Genomic DNA, 19,191 nt, shown 5'->3' on the forward strand with positions numbered 1-19,191 from the left:
CAGAGGGTTATTCTAAGCATTAAAAAGATAATGCATGAGACAGTGCCCTGTAACTAAATATACAAAAGTAAGGTATCATTACTGCTTCCTGTTTGGGCAGCAATCTAAGCGGCAGAACTGGGTAAGTTACTTGCTTAACACCATGGATATATTCTTGCATGCAAATCCATTCTTATATTTTTGCCTAAAATATGTTCTACACATGCCAAAGAAGTGAGAAAATTCATATGCTTAGGTGAGTTTTTTATTGTTATGAAGACTTCTCCCAGTCTCTCTACTTGTTCTCTTTGATATGTTTGAATCTATATAAGGTTTTAATAAAGCAATCCCTCTGTTGTTTGAAGATAATACAATTGGACCTGCAGTCCACCAGCTACCTACCTACATTTAGCGGCAGAGCCACTAATCTTGTATAGCTAAGGTTGGGGCTAAGAGCAGGAGAGGCTACAGAAATGCAGAGACCACACATGATTAAGGAGAATAAAGGTTCCATACTTTGGAGCTTGGGTTAAGATTGATGAGTTAAGGCTAAGAGTCCTCTGGTACCATGTTACTTCACAGTGTGGTCCATAGAGAGCAGCAGCCACACCAACTGGGTGATTGCTAGAAATGCAGCCTCTCAGGACCCATCCAGGTGTAGTGAATCAACATAGGTAGTTTTTTTTGTTTTTTTATGGGTTGTTTTTTTTTTTTGCGGTACATGGGCCTCTCACTGTTGCAGCCTCTCCCGCTGTGGAGCAAAGGCTCGAGACGCGCAGGCCCAGCGGCCATGGCTCACGGGCCCAGCCGCTCCGCGGCATGTGGGATCTTCCCGGACCGGGGCACGAACCCACGTCCCCTGCATTGGTCGGCGGACTCTCAACCACTGCGCCACCAGGGAAGCCCAACATAGGTAGTTTAATAAGCTTGCCAGGTGATATGTAGGCACATTAAGACTATAGAATCATTACTCTAGAAAAATCCTACATGAGAAATTAGACAACTCAGTCCTCCCAAACATCAAGCATGCAATAGTCTTCTGTGAATCCGTGTCTATTTTGGTTCCTTCCATGTCTCAAATGGATTCCAGCTGCTGCTGACTGCATGCAGAGGAATGTTCCAATTGTACTCTCACATCCTTTGCCACCTCTGAGTCTTTAGCAGCCACTCCAGGTTACTAGGTAATGATCTTAGATCTTATTAGGTGATCAACTTAGCTTAAGTTTAGCTAGAAGATAATCACCATGTATTTTTGCCAGCCTGTCACTTGAAACATGTTATTTCTTTGTTTTCATTATCCTGAAAAATAGTTTACCTGGCAATAGAAGGGTTAATTCATGAGCTGCAGAACTGGTTTCTTTTGTGCGGAGAGAGCAAGCTGGCTCATCCTTCTTGCTGAGCGAGGCAGTTAATCAGTTTATAAAGACCTGTGATTGATGTGGCATAACTTCGAAAGGTGTATATGGTTTATTTCTCAATGCAAAATCCTCCTACTCCCTGCGAAGCCAAGAGTCGGCCGCATCCTCAAATCTCTTCCTATGGCCCACCTACTTCTTTTAACATCACATCATCTGTACCCTATGGTCCTATGGCTTCTCCTACCTCAGATTCTCAGTATCCTCTTAAGAGCATGTTTGTGTTGAAGGGGACCTTATTCTAAAATGACACTGGTACCCACTACTTAGATTTAAATCAGTTATGAATTCCCTCCATTAATTCCTATTTCACCTATTTTCAAAAGTGTTCATACATCTGCAAACACGTACGTTATTATTATAAATTTTATGCAGTCATTCAAATCTCTACCTGGGAAATTAAAACAGTTTCCAGGTTATCTGGTAGTTCGTTTGGAGAAAGAATTATTCCGATGTGAGGAAAAGACAAATATTTCACATGATAAAGCAAATCTAAAAACATTTAGTTCAGAAAGGAAAACACAAAGCCCTCAAGAAGAGTGGGGGGAAAAGACAAGATTTACGTTTTGAGGAATCAAGTGCTACAAAACAGGGTAGAGCTTTTTAAAAGTTGCTGAGGGGGCCGGGTAGAGAGTTTTTGAAAAAGTTCCAATCTCTTGAGTTACTTAAGAACCCAATCCCCCACTTAAATTCCTGCCTAATCCACATTTGTAGAAAGTATCAGTAAGCTGGCCTCCTATGTGGTATACATAAATTAGGGTTCCTACTCACAGTTTAGTAAGCAAAGTAATCAGCCTCCACATAGTCAAAAAATAATTTTAATGATGTAAAAATACATTGCATTTTAAACTTAGTATCTTTCTCATATTAACAATGTTAAATGTATCAATATGTGTAAGATGTAACCTTAAAGTCACACTTCTATTGATTTAAGGGCTCAGTCTCATTATTGTAAAGTCAATTCATGTCACAGTTGTTTTTTTTTTTTTTTTTTTTGTGTGTGTGTGTGTGTGTGTGTGTGTGGTCATATGTCTACAGATCAAAGGAGCATCCTCTGGCGCTAAGCCCCTTGTAGGATTGCTTCTTTTTTTTTTTAAACATCTTTATTGGAGTATAATTGCTTTACAATGCTGTGTTAGCTTCTGCTGTATAACAAAGTGCATCAGCTATACGTATACATATATCCCCATATCCCCTCCCTCTTGTGTCTCCCTCCCACCCTTCCTATCCCACCCCTCTAGGTGAGCACATAGCACTGAGCTGATCTCCTTGTGCTATGCAGCTGCTTCCCACTAGCTAGCTATTTTACATTTGGTACTGTATATATGTCCATGTCACTCTCTCACTTCGTCCCAGTTTACCCTTCCCCCTCCCCTTGTCCTCAAGTCCATTCTCTACATCTGCGTCTTTATTCCTGTCCTGCCCCTAGGTTCTTCGGAACCTTTTTTTTTTTTTCAATTTTGTTTTAAAAGACAGATTAGTTGATTAATAAAACTGCAGGAGGAAAAAACTGAAAATTTATATCTAAATGACACAGCAAGAACTTCATGGAGTGATAGAGAATAAGAATGTTTTGGAAGGGCTAGTTGATTACCCAGAGCAGAAGAGTCTATTTGGTACCATGGGCTTTAGGAAGCCATTGAATATTATCAAAGGGGAGAGAAAATACAAGAGCTACTTATTGGAAATCTTACCAATAAACAGATTACTCTGACAATGTGCAAGATAATTCGGAAGAAGAATTAAAAGCAACACAGCCATATATTGAAGATGAACCTCATATATGGTAAAATTTAGACGACTTTTTACTCTTCTCACTCAGAATTTGAGATAACCAGACCAGGTGTTGTGATTTCCCATCCTATGCATGTGTCTTAGTTCACACTGCTATAACAAAGTACCATAGACTGGGTGCCTTATAAAGAACAGAAATGTATTTCTCACAGTTCGGGAGGGCCAGGATCAGGGAGTGAGCACGGTCAGGTTCTCGGTGAGTGCCCTCTTTCGGATTTATGGATGGCTATCTTCTCTCTATGTTCTCCTAGGGCAGAGAGTTAGCTAGCTCTCCAAACTCTTCGCAATTTTAGGAGCACTAATATCATTCATGAGGTTCCACTCATATGACTTAATCCCCTCCCAAAGGCCTCACCTCCAATATCATATTGGGATAAAAATTTCAACATATGAATATGAAGGTAACACAAACATTCAGTCCACTGGAGGTATAGGTTCTAAAGTCAGGGTTGAGATGAAAATTGCATGTAGTTAAAAATGCCATGGAGAATCCACTAGGATTCAAAGGACAAAGTTTTTGTGTATGTTTTTACATTTTTGCTGTGGTTTTCCTTTCCCTAGTGTAGTGCTCAGTAAACTTTTTCTATAAAGGGCCAGAGGGTAAAGATTTTAGGCTTTGCAGACCATACGGTCTCCATTGCAACTACTCATTTCAGCTGCTACAAGCAAAAGCAGCCATAGACAGTACATAAATTAATGATTGTGGCTGTGTTCCACTAAAAGTTTATTTGTAAAAAGAGGCAGCAGGCTAGATTTAGGCTGCAAGTCATAATTTTATGACCCCTGACCTAGTGCATTGGAAACTAGTATTCTTTAAAGTGCAGAAAGGCCACGAAGTAAATTAAGTGGAGGCTATATAGTCTAATTTACATAATATAAATGTATATGAAACTCAACTTTACAGTTTACACTGTAAATGGTTTTATGTATTTTCTGTAATTTTTAGGGTCTTACTGATGAATAAAATTAATTTTATCAGTAATGTTTTAAATCAAAAGGACTTAAATCTTAACCCATTAAATTCAGTCTCACCTTCTCAAAATCTATTGTTTGTATAATATTTTATTCAATCTAAGAGGTCATTTGCCTCATTTACCTAGGGATAATGAACTATGTTATGAATGTCACAAAACTGTATTTCTTTTAAAATGTTTTCTAATTCAAACCTGTAATTGTATTTTGTGTGTGTGTGTGGTACACGGGTCTCTCACTGCTGTGGTCTCTCCCGTTGCGGAGCACAGGCTCCGGACGCGCAGGCTCAGCGGCCATGGCTCACGGGCCCAGCCGCCCCGCGGCATGTGGGATCTTCCCGGACCGGGGCACGAACCCATGTCCCCTGCATCGGCAGGCGGACTCTCAACCACTGCGCTACCAGGGAAGCCCCTGTAATTGTATTTTATTTTTATATTTTTCCCAGTAACATAAATATCAAATTCATTATATATATATATTTTTCAATTTCCTTACTTGTCAAGATAGGCTAGGTGAAACTGAAAATAAGTTCCTGCCCACACCTGAGTGGTGTAACACAATGAGCATTTTTCTCAGTCCCAGTAGCTCTCGTCCAAGTGGTGACTTGAGAACACACCTTGTAGCTATGTCAGGTGGAACTGTTGACTTCTAAACCCCTGAGTAAGAGAAAAGAGATCATGGCTGTTCTCTATACTTTGGCTTGGAAGTTATATGTGTCATTTCTGTTTATGGCTAAGTTACCAGAAATAGTCACTCTACGTCAATGGAACTACCTGTCAGGCTGAGAATGCCATCTTCCTGTGGGATCAAATGGGACTTAGAGAACACATAGCAGTGCCTCTGCCACATTCTATTGTATAAAAGGCCATCCAAGAACCAATTCATAGTGATTTGGTTGAGGTTTGAAATTTATGTATGCTAAATATCCAACATAACATATAACAGCACATGGAGACATAATGTAAACTCTGTAAAAAGTCAAAAGTTATTACCAGGTTTTAGTCTCCAGTTTAGAAAGCTAAGTTATAATACTTCAATGAGTCATCAGAAGAATTAGTTGAGAATTAGGGAACCTGTACTGTAGAAGAAGAAATTCTAGTCAGATGTCATATGATACTTGACAACCACAAATGTTATATGTGGGGTATTGATATTTTATCCGGTTCCTTCCTTTTAAGGATTTAATGATCATTCTTAGCCAGGCATAGTTAAGAGAATACCCTTTGCTCTAGGCCATTGTTTTGTTTTACCTCTCAGTTCCATTAATCCATAATTGTTTCCACTGATCTGCACTGTGGTGCAGTTATGAGAGCCCTTATTGCTATTTGTTGGGTATCTTAAGGCTTTGATTATGCACATACTCTGAGATCACTTTAAGCATCAAATCTTTGTCAGTAGGGGTGCTAAGGATGCTTTACTTCCCTCTAATGAACTATGTAAAATTGGCTGCCTGCTTTGTGTATGATTCCAAAAGTAGCAGAATGTTACCATAATCTGATCTCTCAAATCTGAGGCTTCTCACTCTGTAAATTTACCCTGGGTTTTCTGCCAGGGTTGGAGCTATATTCAGTTCCTTTAGGCACAGTAATTCTCACGAGGGAGGCATGGATTTCAGGGTTTGGAGATGGGAATTAGAATCTCTAGAGTTATGAGCAGTGTGTGTAGTAAGAAAAGGCTTATTTAGCAAAACAATGCAATTTCATATTTTGAAAAACAATTGTTTTTATGCTTTAAACTCCTGCAACTAAAATGTAGCCATCTTCCTGGCTGCTGGAAATACACAAATGTTGGTGACTTTCAGCTGTTGAGGGAATGCGTTTCTGAATCAGCAGGGAATTGGATTTTTACATTTTTTAAAAGGCACATTGGGTTTAACCTGAGGTTTTTTATGATGGAAAACTCAGAGTAGATACTTCACTGTGCAGAATAAAGGAAAACCATGACATGATTGGAAGATCTGAGGGCAAGAGGGTCAAAAGGTAAGAATTTAGAGCAGTTGGTAAGGGAATAACAGGGGACTGAAAATACCTCTAGGAAATCCTTAGCAATGTAAAGGAGGAGGGCACAGGACATACTTGAGTTGTGTGGGATGAGAGCTCACTTTATTTCATTTGGATGTTAAAAGAAGGCTGATAAAGTTCTGATCGTGAGGAGTGCATATATGCTTGAAGCATAACCTGTAACCTCTTGTATGGCTAAAATCACAAGCCCATCTGGGCCTTGGTTTCATCTACAAAGTGAGTGGGTGGATGACAGCCAAGGTCGCTTCCATTAAATGATTCTGTCATTTTCTGAGTCTACTCCCCTTCCCCCAACACACAAAATCAACCAGCCAACAGTCAACGAACAAACATTCATCAAGTCCACATAATGATCCAAACATTGTTGGCCAAAGTCCTACAGGTGTTGCAAAACAGGATATAGACTTTCCTGTCTGCAGGGAGCTTTTATGATCCATTTGGGAAGACAAGGTAAAATTGTAAATAATGCAAAAAGTACATAATTTTCTATTAGAATGGGGTAAGCAAAATACAGCTTGCAGGACAACTGTGGCCCAGCAGCTATAGCTGCTCTCACATTGAATATGGCAGAGTTGAGTTGTTGCCACAGTATATGGCCCACAAGCCTAAAATATTTACTGCTTGGCAGAAAGTTTGCCAACACTTATATTAGAATAATCAAATAATGTCACAAGGCAAAATGGGAGAGATTCCAAGTGGTAACAGAGAGGACAGAGCTATTGGAGTTGAGATAAGGCCCAGCCTGAGAAAGCTTCAAGGGGTCCCAGCACTCAGAGAGGGGAGAGCAAGGAACCTCCATTTTCTGGAGAAAAAAAGACATGGGGAACAGGGATCTTTATAAGACAATGATGAATGTAACCATGTATTATATTTATTACATACTTTTCTAGTCATTTTTACTATGCTGGCCCTCAAAATAATTCATTTGGAAAAATCTAAGACTTTTAAATATCCTTCACAATGTTGCTCCAAAATCAGTATTGATTAAAAATTCACCACCCCTCTCCTGAGAAGCAGGAAATGTTGCTGCATTGATACTTCTAATAAATGAAAATTTGTGATTCACTCTAAAGATAATTAGAGGAATATACAAATGAATTTCAAGGGATATTAACATAGGAAAATCTGGAGTTTGAAATAATATCAGTATTTATTGTATTTTGATTGAGATATTTCTATTACTATCTGTCCTTAATTCATAGATGTATTTTATTAACCACCATAATTTTGACAAATGAAAATACATGAAGCTAAATGGTAACTACAGCAGATTCTGGGCCTAATTATTTTCCACCGTGTCAAACTTTGCTATCACGGTAAACAGTTTATTTTGATGTCTTTAAATATTTCTCAGTGCCTCTGAGCCCTTTAGATGCTATGGGGACACACACTGAAGCCCACTCACCCAGAGCTGCCCAACCCAGAAAATGTTCCATGTTCCAGAATTTTCCTTGCTCTTCTTTCCTGCCCCAATCCAAATTTGTTTTCCTGAATTTACTTGGTATCTTGTATCTTGGGAGCCTTGCTAGCTACTTGAAGAGAATTAGATGAAATTGGTTAAAACAGCTTTTAGTTAAAATCTATTATTATGAGTGTAATGAATCAGCACTAGGATGTGGAAGAATTCATTCACTCCTGAACCTTCCCATGCTTGGTAGTATGCTAGGCCCAGGGGACACAAAGATGGATGTTAGCTTGCGAGTAGCTTCCTGTCTTCAGCAGTGTGCTCCAAAAGGTGGTCCCTGAGTGATCTCCACATGCATCTCCTGGTCTGCTGATTAAAATATGCAGCTGTTTAGCCTCCAAAAGGGGCTTCTTTGGTGAGGATACCTGGGGAGGACACATGGAATGCACATTTTTACCATTTACCATGCTTCTATTTTTCTGTATTTTTAGGCTAAGGGGAGATGATTCCTGGATTCAGGGCACCCATCAATGAGAACACTGGCAAACATAGCCAGATCTGACTTGCAGATATATTTTTAAAATTGGGAAATTTCACATAAACACTTGATTTCTTCCTTCTCTTGAAAAATTAGAAGCTCTGACATCACTAGGTTTGTGTTTCTTGACTGAATTCAAGGAATTTTTCCCCCGTTATAGTTGGACAGAGCCTCTGTGTTCCTGTTGGTTCAAAACCCTATCATTCTCTCCTGTGTTACACACCTGGCCATCCTTATTCAGATATCCTCCATCCCTAGCCCTTGTAATCATTTGATTTAATGACCTCTGACCTATTGATAGATTCAAGTGGATAATTACAAATTAAAAGTTTTTTTTTTAAACTCTGTTAATGTTATCCCTGTTTATGTGTGTCTCAGGTAAGGCTGGGACTTAATTCTATGCACAAACTTGGAAAGGCCTTAGGAAGTGGGAGTTCTAGGTTCTAGAGCAGAGAATGTTCAAAATATTTGGGGCAGGTGGTCTCTTTCAGTCATCTGGCCAGCACAGATTTGGTTTAGGCTGTTGAACACAGGTAGCAGGTAATAGAATTGAGATCACATTATTTCTTTCTAAATCTAGCATTCCTATAGCAATTGTCACCATGGTATCTTGATGTGTTCTGACAGGGGAAATTTCACTTATTAAAAAATGTGGTACTACCAAATGTAAATTAGATAGCTAGTGGGAAGCTGCAGCATAGCACAGGGAGTTCACCTCTGTGCTTTGTGACCACCTAGAGGGGTGGGATAGGGAGGGTGGGAGGGAGGGTGACAAAAGAGGGAAGAGTTATGGGAACATATGTATATGTATAACTGATTCACTTTGTTGTAAAAGAGAAACTAACACGCTATTGTAAAACAGTTATACTCAAATAAAGATGTTAAAAAAAAAAAAAAATGTGGTAATGAGGGAAAAAGAAACTCCTTCCATGCTTTAACCCTGGAGGCATTTCCTCAATGAAGAGCTCAGAAATATGAGCATAGATAGGATGGAAGTTCCACCATGAGCTGACCCAACCAAGGGCTGGTGATGTTTTTTTGTTTTTTTTTAAATATTTATTTATTTATTTGGCTGCACCGGGTCTTTGTTTCAGCATGAGGGATCTTTAGTTGTGGCATGCGAACTCTTAGTGGCAGCATGTGGGATCTAGTTCCCTGACCAGGGATCGAACGTGGGCCCCCTGCATTGGGAGTGTGGGGTCTTAGCCACTGGACCACCAGGGAAGTCCCCTGGTGGTATTTCTTAATGATGAAGCTGCAGATGTTCAGCTGAAAGAATCCTTGAACCTGAGGGCTGGCAGCTAACTCAAGGTTGTAATACTCCTTGCGTGCCTCTTTTCAGCATTTGAGGCACTTGTGCGTGTTAATCTCATCTAATCCTTACAATCACCCCGTGAAGTAAGTGATGAAATGCTCATTCCCATTTTATAGCGTCAAAAAGAGATTCACTGAAGATTAGTCACCTGCTTCAGGTCAAACAGCTCTTCTAATAACAACTCCCCTGAATTTTAAATTACAACCAGTGTTTTAAAATCTTATTCAGCGTTCACAGCTTCTGTGGAGCATGGGGCTTCCATTTACATAGACCACCCAATGAGTGGAGCCCCTAGTTGTGTGGTGTGGGCAGTTCTGAGTCCTGGCACATTGATGGGAAAAGTTTGCATGTGGGTTGCACTGCAGGCATAAATAAGACGTGTGATAAGCTTTGTGCAGATCTTAGTGGGCTGGCCAGACTTATGAAAGCATATTCAAAATAAAGTGAATGAGATGATACAGAAAATACCTTGAATCTGATATCATTTTCAGTACCAAAAAAAAAGAAAGAAGGAAAAAAAACAAACTTTAGTACTGTGCCTATTGTTAGGGACAAATTGCTTGTGACAAACTTCAGGATTGCAGGTAACAAGCAACACTTGAACTGAGAAGCACTGCTGCACCCCACACTGCCTCAAGTCTGTCCATATCTCTTTACTCTAGAGATGTGAGCTTACCCTAGAGATGAGCTGATTGATATAAAAGTCACTTGTGGGAGACCAGGGGAAGAATGAGTCCATTCAGAACAGGTGCTGTATTAATTTGCTTAGGTTGCCATAACAAAAGACGGCAGGCTAGGTGGCTTAAACAGAAATTTATTTTCTCACAGTTTTGGAGGTTAGAATTCCAAGATCAAGGTGTCAGCAGGATTGGTTTCTTCTGAAGTCTTTCCCCTTAGTTTGTAGATGGCCACTCTCCTTGGTTTATGGATTGGTTTCTTCAGAGGCCTCTTCTCTTCACTCTTCCCTCTGTGTCTTGTAGCCTAATCTCTTCTTATAAGGATGCCAGTCATATTAGATTAGGGCCCACTCTACTGACTTCATTTTACCTTAATTACCTCTGTAAAGACTATTTCTAAATATAGCCACATTCTAAGGTACTAGGGGTTAGGACTTCAACAAATGAATTTTGAGGAGGACATGATTCAGCCCATAACAGATGCTTATATTGACTTTTTCAGAGGATATATGAATTGTTAGCATGCTTTTTGATGGTGGATAGCAAGGTACTCACATCACCAGGTCTTAGAAATATTTTTAAGTCCAGGTTTTCTCTACCACCTTTTTTACTGAAATAAATAAAATGCATAAAATCTTATTGGGATCACACAAACTAATACAATGTTTTGCCTTAAGGATCACGAAGTTAAAACTCTATTGAAGACAAGCCAGAAAGGAAGTAAAGTAAAATAAAACAGGGTAGGTGGAGATTCTAGACAGCTGGTGAGCGCACTCCTCAGGCTCAAAGGTACTCAGTGTGAGCCCAGTGATTTCAGATCTTCTGAGTCTTTGAGAGGTTGGAAAACTGAATTTTTATATAAAGTTCCCCAATTTTTAAATGTTGGCAATGTATTCCTTTTTCAAAAAAGAGAACATTGTATGAGTCAAACAAAACATGTCTGCTTACTGGATTTAACCCATTGCATTGGGTTAGGCTGGTTTGGATCTAATGGCCTATGCTAGATCAGAGTTTTTGACCCCAGCTCTACATGAACCCTAGGGATATTTTTGAACCATTACTATGTAGTATTTAATTAAAACATTTCCTCATTGGACACAAGAGTCCATGCCTTAAGAGGGAGGAGATATGGGGATATACGTATACGTATAGCTGATTCACTTTGTTATAAAGCAGAAACTAACACACCATTGTAAAGCAATTATATTCCAATAAAGACGTTAAAAAAACCCCAAAACATTCAAGGACCAAAGGAAAAAAAAAAAAGAGTCCATGCTTTAAATCTAGCAATAATCAATTTGGCCAGAACTGACATATAGGACCCATCCCACATTTCTCTAATTATGACTTTTGCAAGCACTTATGGAGAGTTTTCACTATTTAATCTAAAATCTTAGAATACTTGGTTTAAAATTTTAAAAATTATAGAAGTAGCTTGGACTATTGTGTAGTTACAGAATCATTTTATAAATTCAATAAATTATTTCTTTCTGAAATTCTGTGTATATTAGGCTGACTATTCATTGTGTAATATGTATGTGCAGAACATGAAGATAGTAATGACTTACTAGGAGTTTTCTGGGGGCCAGACACTGTTCTAAGTACTTTAAAAGAATTAATCGATTTAATCCTCTCAACAACCTTGTAGAGGTGAGATCCATTATGACTGCCACTTAACTGATGGATAACTGAGGGAATCACTTGCCCAAGGTCACAGAAAGAGTTTTTTTATCATGTAACCCTGCACTTAACTACTACTCTAGGGTATGTGACCCAAGTTGTTTTGTTTTGTTTGCAGGGTGTGGGGGCATTTGGGAGTCTTTAACTTCTCTCCTTCTCAGAATACCCTATTCGGCCTATCATACCTAAATTTCAATCTTCCCCACCCCTCCCCCCAAAGATCTCATTAAATGTCTCAAACTGGGCAGAAATTTCATTTTAAGAAATATGCCTAATAGGTTCAAAGTGAGCTTCTTAAACAATAGTGTTTGTGGATAGAATTCCATAGGATGTCCATAAAAATAAAAATTTAAAAATTGTGTTTTCATGTTCACCAACCTCTCACCGACAGTAGTTACTTCAATTATGAATTTAGGCAAAAGACCACAATAGGCCTGGCAGTACCTGTGACTTTGTCACAATAGAAATTAGAGATAATTTAAAATCTTAATACATAAAACTGTTGTAGAATTTTCAAAATATTATTTACATTCATGGAAACTTCAAAATTACATTAATTATGGGCCTACCACTATATCATCTTATTTACTATGGAAGAAAGAAGCACGTCTATTTCTGCATTACAAATTCGTTTTGTAGATGCAGAATTTTTAATCACTGGACTTGAACATAACTGGTTTTCTTTATGATCCTATTTTGTTGCTGTTGTTGTTTTTTGGCCTATGTTTTGTTTTCTGCTTTAAAATTTTTTTTCTGAGAAGGAAATCAATAAGTTTCACTGCAATGCCAAAGGGACCAATCACGTGAAAGAGTAAGAAAGTACCATTTACTTCATCCATTTATTCATCTGTCTTTCCATCTATCCACCCATTGGTTCCATTGAATTAATTTGATTAAATATGACTGACTGCTCATCATGCGTTGGACTCAGTGTTAGGTATTGCAGACTTGGAGTAACGTTCTTACGTACCCACCACCAATCTTCATTTGATTTTGAAGTCTGGAAAATCTGCTGAAGGCTCCCAGAATGTACCAGAATCTTCACATTTGAAATACCTTTGTTTTTTGAAAGACCTCCGATTTGCATCAGTCTCTTAGCTGAGGGAAACCCAAGGCCACCACTCACTCTATTCTTTCTCTTCCCTTTCAATCTCTAATTTTTCTCTTATTTGCTGAAACCCACGCAGGCGTGCTACTCACTAGAAATAAGAGGAACATTGCTACATTTTAAAGACTGGTAATATAGTTTGTACGTCATGATATTAGTTCTACTGCTGCAATGTCATCCTTTATTGCCAACAGTTTTTCACGTTTGACTATAGATGAGGTAGCAGATATCAGTACCTGGATTCTGTTTGTCACTGGCAACTGGAGAGTGTAACCCTGGTTTCACCCCAATCCCTAAAACGAGAAAACAAATCATACGGTCCTGGATCAAAACAATTAGGCAAGGGAACAGTAGAAAGTTTTGTTAATTATAAATAGTCTCTCTAAAAGTAAGCACATGTGGTTTTCCGTTCCAGTCATGACAGGTACCTAGTATTGGGCCAACCCTCCTACTGAAAATTAAACAAGTGAAACAACATATATGAAACAACTGTTAGAAGGCATTGGCAAGTAGTGAATGCAGGCAGGGCTTGAGGTGCAATGATTCTTGAGCGAAGGGCTAGGAATGGAGTGGAGGTTGGGAATAAAGATGAGTTTTATTTGGGGATTGCCAAAGTGTCTGGGTTTGAAGGACAAAGACCCAGAGGGGAAGAAACTTAAGAGAAAGAGTCCAAAAGATTTGTATACAATTTCCTCTTAACTTTTAGGCTGAATTCTAAGCAGGGTATGTGCAGAATGAGACTTCAAGAAACCAACAGAAAACAGCATCTGGGAGGGGAAGGAGCTGAGCAAAGATTTAATAAACAGGACACAAAACGCTAATCATAGAGGCAAAAAAATTGATAAATTAATTGCACTGAAAGTAAGGACTTAAGTTCCAATTTACAGTTTATGAAGCTGTTTTCCTTTTAGAAGCTTCATTGCTTTACCTCTCACATTTGAATTTATGATTATGTTTTTGTTTGGTTCTATGGCTCTAAAATTGATTCTGTAGAGGAAACAGAACCATACAATGTGGTATTTGTAAATGAGGTGCCTTTACCCGCTGCTCACGCTTAGGGATTTGGAGCAGATTCAGTTCAACTCCTCATATTTTAAATTTTGGGAACGGGCTTCCCCACCGCTATTCCAATGGGTATCTGTGGCCACATTGGGTGAGGGTGGAGGGCTGATCAAAGCAGAAAATGTCAAGCAAACGTGTCTTGTGACCCAGATAGCATCATGCCTTTTGGATATTCAATGATCAGCAGTTGGAGGTTGAAAGCTGACAATGTGAGGTCCTTAGCAGATACTGAAGGGAAGACAAGTAGTAGTAAAATACATCCCAACTGAATTGATTCTTAACAAAGAAGATGTTAATGCTCAGAGTAATAACTCATGAAAATTAAGTGATGATGTAATAATAAAGGGATGTTGACTCTGATAGTAATGGCCCGTAGATGGCTATTTGTTTTCCATAAGGAAAAAAATATTGTATTGCTAACATAAAACTGCCTCAGTGGTTAAACGTTTCTTTAATTGTCAGAATAAAATTCCAGACTACTTAAACCTTAATGCTGGTTTTTCAGAAGTATTTCTCTTTATTATTCTACAGGTGACTTCACTTTCCCTAGGATGAAAATAGCAACACCAATGCTTCTTTTCTTTAAATTCTTGAATCATAAATGTAAATAAGCCTTCAAGTCTAGCTATGACATTGTTTTATTCATGTTATGAATTAAATTTTATTTTGTATTTGTTGTTTAATTGAATAACATCTGCTACATATATTTAGAGTATGTCTTTTCAAATAATGACATCACATTGCCAGGCAATTTTAAATAAGTCCAACTGATTTGAAACAATCAAAAAATGTAGACCAAAAAACTATTGTCATCAAATGAGATTTTAGACAGTATAAGGTGGAATTTATGTCTCAAAAATTCCAAAGGTATTTGAAACTCCATTAACTTGGTATACGGCTACTGATTATAATTGTCTGGGAAATGTTAATGTATCATTTATTTCACCACTTTACATTGGCGAGCTATTCATTTATGGCTTTTCTCTTGCATTTTGTATCACAAGTAAATCATCACTAAGTCAATCATAAATGCCATCTACATATTTGTCAAAATTTAAGGTAATCATCTTTAGTTTCCTTATCAATTCTTCAAATGTTACATTTCCCTTTGAACTGAATAATACATAGCCCACAGTGAAAAGAAAATCTCAGCTCTGATTTTATATCTAGTTCTACACTCCTCATCAGAGGAGAAAAGGGTCTGATCTCACAACCTATTTATATATAGTTTTATATAGTTTTTAAACTTTCTAAGAAAAATAAAGTTCTCTATAATTAATGCCTAGTGGTATAAACATCCCTGCTTTAGTGGTTGCCTGGTAACTACATACTGCAGGCTTGTGGGGTTGCTAAAGAGGCTGAATAAACGGAAATACTTAGACTCATTTCCAATTCAGGTGGATGAGGGGCAGCAGTGGGCTAGATTTCTTTGTTTTTCCGTAATGGTTTTGCACTAAAACATCCTTCTGCAGTAAAACTTACTCTTGTAAATGACTTCTGCAGATAAGAGTCCAATCAGCAAGTAATGGTTTAAGATGTTAAAAACATTAAATAGAACTGAACCAACACTGCTTCATTGTTCTGTATTAGCCCTAGTTTCTGTTCTTAGAGTGACCAAACTGGGGAATAATGTTCTTACTGAAGCTTTAACTCTTCAAAAATATTTTATATTTGGACATTCCTTTAGCATTGAATGACCAAATGCAATTCCCAGCTAGAGGTGGTGGTAAAAGGGGCTGGGAGTGATTATAATAATATATTTATGTTTCGCTTTGGCTTGCTTCTACCTGGCAGATTTAATTTTCTAATTATGCTTTGCTTTCGTTTAGGTAAAATTAGCTTGCATTCCCTTGGCACACAGCAACTGCAGTTGGTGGAGGAGGCCTTCCAAAACCATAGGCTGTTGACAAGAGTGGCTAACTAGATTAGGATGAAATTTACTGAGTGAAATCCACAAAGAACTAAGCACATGCAGATAATGACAAGTTGACTAAGAGGGAAGGTAGTTAGGTCATATAAAAACTCATTTCTGGCAATGTCTTGGTTTCAAAAACATGTGATAGAGACAGGGCACTCAAAGCTCATCTGTGCTCTTTTGTTAGAGTTCCTTATGTCAAGATTTGGGGCTTCCCAGGTTGGTCACTGTGGTGTAGACAGGGATAAGCATGGCCTGGAATATTTAAATTGTATAACTATAGCCTTGTGGATAGAGTCAGAAATGATTTGCTACTCAGTAATTTTGTCATTTGGCAATACTTAGGCATGATAACATATGGTTTGCTCTTTGGAGTTAACATAAATGTTGTCATTGACTGAAATAAAGAATTCTCTTATTCTACCAGGGAAACTGCTTTAGGATATGTGTAAGTTCCTTCCATGTGAAAAGATGAAGCGTCCCATTGCATCATTGTGTATAACTCTTTGGGTTTTTGGTTTAGCGGATTGGAGGATGTGGCTAGTGAGGTCGAGGCCATGGTTTAATCAGAAAACCACTTGGCTCTCCAAGCTAAGTTTGCATTTCTAGCTGCAGAAACCCATTTCATTGGTCTTAAAAGAGAATCTTGAAGAGTGTGCTATGGCTCAGCACAAATACCTCTATTCCAGGATTCAGAAAATAATGAAACCAATAGTTTTCTCTGTTTGTAAAATATTCAGTATCTCTCCTTCCATTTTTGTTTTTTTTTTTTTTTTTGGCCACACCATGCAGCATGCGGGATCTTAGTTCCCCAACCAGGGTTCAAACCCATTCCCCCTACAGTGGAAGCACCGAGTCTTAACCACTGGATCACCAGGGAAGGCCGTCTCTCCTTCCATTTTAATGATGAAAGAAATTTACTGATTAACGATCATGATTCATTTTGTTATATACATTAGTTTCTTTTCTTCCTGTGTATACTTCCATCTCTCTTCTTTTCCCCACCTTCCAGAAATTTTCACTCTAACACTGGGATGTCTTTTTTTTTTTTTAGCTGTTTATGAAGCTTCAAAAGATTTAATTTCTAGAGCCATCAAGTCACTACCATTTCAGATCTATTTTGGTTTGATGCTAATAGAGCCTTTGTGCAAAGGAAGTCTTTCAGAAAGAGTTAATTTGCAATCTCAACAGAGGCTAATTCTCAGGAGAGTAAAAAAAAAAAAAAAAAAAAAAAAACCCAGCAAGGGTCCTCCAGGTGGAGAAGCAGCCTGGGCCAAGCAGCTGGTGAGGCAGTTAACTCCTCGTGTTCTACTTCTGTGCAGTAGGGTGGGATATTCCTTCAGCCCTCAGCACCGGGCAGTGGCAGCTTTAAGGTAGAGACAAAATGCTGTTTGTTTTCCTTCCCAGGTCCTAGATTTTGGCAGTTAGAAAATGTGCTGTCCTGTGATTTCTTCCTTTTTTAAAACCTGTTTATTTTTCATTAAAAAAAAAAAAAAAAGGTGAGAGGGAGGAAACCACTTAGTGATTGATTCCTTTGTGATGTGATTCTGCTTTAATTTTATTTAGACTAATAGAGGCTATTTCTTCCCCATGACGATTTTTAAAAATTGAGCTGCATGTATAAAATGAATGGCATTTGCTTCCCAGATATACTGTCATGTCATATTCCCAGTTCTTAACTCCCAAGTGAAGTTTATTCTTTTATTCTTTTTTATCCACCCCCCCAGAAGTGGGCTGGTTAATTTCTCGGGTAGTAATTCAACATCAGTATCAAGTATCAGTATCAAGAAAATGTATTACCTTGTGATGTGAAAATGCATTTTGAAAAGAACAAGGAATGCCTTAGGTTTCAACTTAGAATTTTTACTATCAGTTCAGCACCTAAGTTTTACTGTCAAATGCTTTTCTTTCATCTTATAAGGAATCTAGTTTTTCTAATATTGAGCAATTTCAGAGAGAATATTTGATAAAAGAAAGTGGTACAGTGAACAGGGATGGAAAACATAGGGCTAAAAGAGAGAGTAGCTATCAGAGTGAAGTCAAAGAAAAATAAATGAGCACCTCTGGTTATACGATACCCTGGAGGTGATTTCTAAACCTTTGACCCTTAACCCCAGGGTTCCAGGTGAAACTTCTTTCTTGATGTAGACCTTTTCTGGAAGGGAACTTTTTCCAATGTATTGATACCCCCCCTTCAGGGCCTTTGTAGAAAAGATTTTTCTCTGCCCCGTTTTGTGTCATATTTAGATCCAATTTGGAAAGTGAAGCAATTAAAGTGCCAAAACCTTTCATTAGGAGTCTGCCATTTTAAAGAATGAACTCTGATCTGTAACCCTCAGACTAAAACATTCATCTTCCAGAAATTCAAGTCCAGGATTTGGTTATGGTTTGCTTTTACTTCTCTGAGACACAGCTTGAATGCCTCCATTTGATTTTGTGCTTTCAACACATTTTGGGGATCTGGTGATTTGGGAAGGCATGTACCATACGGTCTTGATAAGGTGATAGATTTTCACATCCTAGGAATTGGCAGGAAAGGGTAGGATCTGAATCCGATGTGGGAAGGGAAAATTAAGAGCTTGAGCCTAACTCACTCATCTCATGAGATACCTTCTGAGACCTATAATTCCCATAAAATCAATTTTTAGGCAAGTTTTTGTTTTCTTTTTGTTTTTTGGTGTGTGTGTCCCCACCACATGGGAGTAATTCTTTGAAATTCTCAAAAGTAGAGAGCTTTCTTTTACAAGCGATGACACTTAACACTTCTTGGTTAGCCCTTCAGAAAATCACTCAGTTTTGCCGTAAAGAACAAAAAAGTGACTTGCTTCACCTTTCGTGAAAAGAGATTGTATAGAAAGGTAGGGCTGAGGGGCCGGGTGTAACGTAATACAGGGTAGCAGCACGAATTTTGATCTGGAAGTTGATGGTTTTGGGAGAAGGGGAATTAAACAAAGGCAGGCATATACACCAAATGGGTAAAAACGCCCTGGCGGCAGTGCTGGATGTAAAAAAATTTTTTTTAGATTTTTATTTTAAGAAAAAAGCAAAGGGTGCCTTCTGTGTTTTCTAGAGGTGGGCTAGAGTGAAGGACTTTCCTGGCTCTAACACTGAATTCGGATTCGGGAGGCCGGACATTTAATCGGTCCGTCGTTGCCCCGCCGGCTCGGTGGGGCCGTGTCAGGCGAATCAGCTCTTGGGCGCCTTCTTTCCTTCGCCTCGATTCTGCCCTCTGCGCTCCGGGCCTTAACCCGGCCTGGGCACGTGCCCAGTTCTCTCACCTCAAGGAGCCGGCTGATGGCTGGCAGCCCCG

The sequence above is a fragment of the Kogia breviceps genome, chromosome 9, assembly GCF_026419965.1.
Source record: "Kogia breviceps isolate mKogBre1 chromosome 9, mKogBre1 haplotype 1, whole genome shotgun sequence".
Lineage (NCBI taxonomy): Eukaryota > Metazoa > Chordata > Mammalia > Artiodactyla > Physeteridae > Kogia > Kogia breviceps.